This window comes from Oratosquilla oratoria, chromosome 8, assembly GCF_046742065.1.
Source record: "Oratosquilla oratoria isolate Oo_2021 chromosome 8, ASM4674206v1, whole genome shotgun sequence".
NCBI lineage: Eukaryota > Metazoa > Arthropoda > Malacostraca > Stomatopoda > Squillidae > Oratosquilla > Oratosquilla oratoria.
The window spans coordinates 20496895-20501894 of NC_134784.1; positions in this window are offsets into that span (position 1 = coordinate 20496895).

The following is a 5000-nucleotide window of genomic DNA, read 5'->3' on the forward strand; positions in this document are numbered from 1 at the left end:
TTTTACGAGCGACCACTACAAGAGAAATACAACGAGCAAAATAGGGACCGCTAAATGGTCTTCGTTGACCTAGTGAATACCTTTGATATGGTTGAGGGGGAAGGTGTTATGGATTGAATGAGCAAAGTTTGGCATCCATGTAAACAACAAAAAATTACAAAGGCGGAGCATGCCGACAGGAGACCTTTTGGTCCATATCCCAACAACATGTCATTTTACTTGTGATGAAGGGTCAGAACCATTGAGGCTGGTATCAAATAAAGGTGTGTCATAGCTGTTGTCATATTTAATACGATTCTACCCCTTGTCACCTTGCATAATCATCCAAGAAGGTATAAATTCAGTAAAATTTAGGTTTGGTTTGCAGAATCTAAGATTTCACATAAAAATATACATCTGGTCACACACCGGAGTTTTAGAAAACGGACAACTCTACGCTGGACATACACACACGCCAACTCTACAGAAATTCTTCTTCTCTAAGTCTGGTCTCTATGAATTTAAAGACGAAAAAAAACTTTACGAAAATCTGATCCAAATACAGGGCATGGAAACACCTCGATGTTACATAGAAACTGTGAATAATTGAAATAAGTCAATACTTCCAAGTACCTAGATAGCACAGTCATTGAAAGGCATATCATTTAATGTCACAATATCACAAAATGCACGACCAGAGTGATGAGATACAAAAATAGTTTCAAAGAAACAAGTCTCTGTATGATGTTAAGTGCATCAAATAAAGAGGTTGGCTAATGCGGACACCCCCCCTCTCTTTCTCTCTCTTTCTCTCTCTCCTACCATCCGTAACTGCCAGGAGGGGAAGGGAGAGAGGGCGGAGGGGTCGGAAGGGGTCTCTGGACACAAAGACCTTGATGGTTCAGGCCACGTAATCAAGGCGGGTTATTGTGTTCATAAAATCACAAAAGTACCCAGCCGGACCTACTTAGCTTAATTAAGTCCCTGGCATATTCGCCGTGGTCTTCGTCATTATAGCGTTATTGCTACTTTGAAACGCATTACACATGACATGTAAAGAACGGTGGTTCTATGGACAATGGGTGTAGATACTGTAGTATTATACATACACACCTGTGGCTACACACGTAAATGAATATGTATACACATGCACACATACAAGTATACGCATGCTCGCACGCACGCACATACATACACATGCACGCAAAACCACACACACACACACAAACACACAAAACCACACACACACACACACACACACACACACACACACACACACACACACACACACACACACACACACACACACACACACACACACACACACACACACACACACATATATATATATATATATATATATATACACTAGGCCGACTTATTCACATATAACAAATTCTCAATCGACCACTAACCATTAAAATGGTTTAACATCTCTTTTCTGTATGAGAAAATGAATAATCTTGATTGGACTTCACATCTGTTTCATCTTCTTTCAATATTTGTCTCTTATCTACATACATGGCCCACAGTTTATATATTCAATATCATTGCAAGGGTCTTGTGACACTACTTCTGACCCAGGGTAGTGGGTGAGATGTAGGGATGACCCGTCATCCAGGAGGTGCCAATATAGAGGGAGGGAAGAGGGTGGAAGGGAGTGTAGTATGATAGGGATGGAATGGGTGGGAGTGGTTTTTATGCCTTTGTTTTTTTTGGCTACTTTCATTATAAGGGGGGGGAGGGGAAGCCTTTGGTATATGTATGTATGTATTGTAAGGGTAGTTTTGTTGTTTGGATCATGTAACAAGCCGCACCTAACCAGTGACATAACAAAGATGAATTGAGTTGCTACGCCTGTTCCGGGGTTCAGTAATGTTCGGCCGGGACACCTAGTCTATATGCTGGTCCCGTAATCGGGTCCGTGGCCTGAATTTCTTTCCATATATTATGTACTCGGTTACGCAAGGGAACAGACATTTTTTGTCGACGTTTCTTTTAAAAACCAACCTCTAAACGCATCTGTGCAAAGTGCATGCGTATGTTTTTTTAAAGTAATCAGCGTGTGTATATGCGTGTGTATATGTGTTGCACAGTAGCCTCTATAATACCAACGAGTATTTCACTTCATTTGGATTTTTCATTGCATGCGCACTGCACATGTAATTGCTGACTATTGTTTTACTGAGCTGCAGTTGCTATATTCATGACACAACTAACTGAGTCTAACTTCATTGCTTCCGAAGGCAGCCGGGTGTTGAATTTGTTAAGATAATTTACAGTAGCCTAATACTGGCTTACAGGCACGCGTTCGATATGATGCTAAGCTTTTCTTAAACGAGTGACAATCATATTATTTATCTATGAGCTACGTAGTTTGATGTATGCTGCCAGTGTTTTTTGTAAGCTTGTAATTTCCTTTCTAGGGCTGTGGGCGAGATGCAGGGATGACCCGTCATCCAGGAGGTGCCAAGATAAGAGGGAGGGAAGAGGGTAGAGGGAAGAGGAGTAAGTTGGGGTTTGGGATGGGTGGGAGTGGTTTATGTTTTTTTTTTGGCTACCTCCCTTATAAGGGGGAAAAGGCCTTTGGTATATGTATGTATGTATGTATGTATGTATGTATGTATGTATGTATGTATGTATGTATGTATGTATGTATGTATGTATGTATGTATGTATGTATGTATGTATGTATGAATGTATGTATGAATGTATGTATGTATGTATGTATGTATGTATGTATGTATGTATGTATGTATGTATGTATGTATGTATGTATGTATGTATGTATGTATGTATGCATGTATGTATGTATGTATGTATGTATTTATGTATGTAATTTCCATGCTCAATGTCGCCTCGATGTTGGTCTCACTGTTGCGTTCCACGCTCTCACGTTCCTTTCTGAGTGTCATGGTGTTTCATCCTCCTCTCGCCTCCTCCTCCTCCTCCTCCTCCATTACTGGAACTCCTTTTCAAAGAACTACAGAGGAAGAGGAGAGGGCGACCACCGATATGTGGAGGCTCAGGGGGGAAACGCCCATGCAAAGAGAGGACGAAAACAGTCCTCCACGTCTCCTCAACTTAACCTAAAAGACACATTGATGAAAAATGTAATAACGTGAAAATTATAAAATAATAATAGCAATATCTTGGAACGATAGTAATCATTGAAATATGTAAACAAGCAAAACGAAAGATAAGTGTTTAGTACAATAAGAATGAGCTACAATAAAATGTTAGGTGACTACGTATGCTTATAAAGTATATCATAGATGGATAGAAGATGGTAGTGGTGATGATCGTAGCCCAAGAGCCTTGTAGCTGCGGCCGAAGCCGTCACCTTTGCTCTATGCGCTTTGACTGTTGGGGCAAGCAACAGTTACTACTGGTGATCGGAGAGGTGAGTGGGACTCGAACCTACAACTAAACGAATGCGAGACCAGAACGCTTCCGATTAGTCCACTATACGCGCACAGGTAGAACTATACGTTACACAAGGACACAATGATAAAAAAAAAAAAAATACTGAACCCAACGACAACACCTAGACCCAATTATCAGTCTTTTAATAATGAAGTCGTGATGGACAAAATTATTTTACATAGAATATATTTCCAGGAAGTAGCAATCAACCAAAAGAGTATTAGGTTAAAAGGGTCGATTTCAGGTAAAGACACAACCGTTGGAGAGTCAAATAAGTTAGTAATAATTCATAGCATGTAGAGTCTGTGAACAAATCTCCCATCTCAACAAAACTTTATTTTACGTTGAGCCTATCAAGAAGAATAATGGAGTAGATGCACTTCAGACAAAACCGGGAACTGAGAACTCAGGTGTTTCTTCTCTTATCAAACAGGGGTTAAGACCTTGTGACTTCCCATAATCCCACAAAAACGTGTAGAAAGACTAAACAAAAAACCTTTCCGGAAGAACACCTAACGTCAACAGCTTTAAAACACGAGATTAAACTTAAGGCATAACACCAATCTGCACCCTACCTTACATGATGATTCATAGCAGGAAAAAATAGTGTAGACTTGTGTTGTTCTACACTAATTTGGAGGCGTTGAGATAAAGGCGTTGCTTAAATTTTTTTCTTTATTGGTAAGTCTTGGCAGTAGCATAGACAGGACTCGTCTGTCTCTTGCCACATAGGGCGAGACGAAGAAAATGCGTGTCGGTTGCCAACACGGTTATAATCACACATGTCTATTTTCCTTATCACTAAATCTATTAACAATATAGAACTGAGCGTGAACACACAGTATGATTTATAGATACCCATATATTGTATATACATATATACAGAAAGAAACATTATCCTATCGACATGATAAATATCATGTTTTAAGGTAACATTGTATGGCCAACTCTCTGGTCGTGTTGCAGGTGTCTTTGACCGTCGGAATCTGAGGTCACGCTAAAGTGACCGCGGGTCGGGTCAGACAATGGATGGTACGTTTAAGCTTGCTGATACCATGATCTGACGTTGTGTAGCTAATGCAGGCACATGCGCGTGTGCACGTTAGTACAGAATGAATCAATGACACTAAATCTACAGGCAATTCTTGCCAAGTTAGTAGAAAAAAAAATCAGAAATGCTGAGCCAAGGAGTTATACAACAACTTTCTTCCCCGTTTAATCTTCCAATTTCTTGTTTTCTAAGATGAATGGCAGCTTTTGACCCATATTTGATCTTAGAAATTTAAACACCCTGACAGAAGCTGACCACCTCCCAATACCATTAGTATGAAAAAAAATCTCCTCAGTTGATCTGATAGCATACTTCTGATAGCCCCTTCATAGGTGATTGAAGAAAGTAAACAACCTTCAGTAACCCTTTGGGACATTTTGAATTTGAGGACATGCCTTTTGGACGGAGACATACTCAGGAGCTCGTAAAGTCTTATTAACAATTGATAACTTAATTAGAACCACGAAGTACTCAAAAGACTATTCCAAATTTGAACAAAGATCCAGATAAAAATAAAATTCCCTTTTTAGAGGCTTGTCAAACA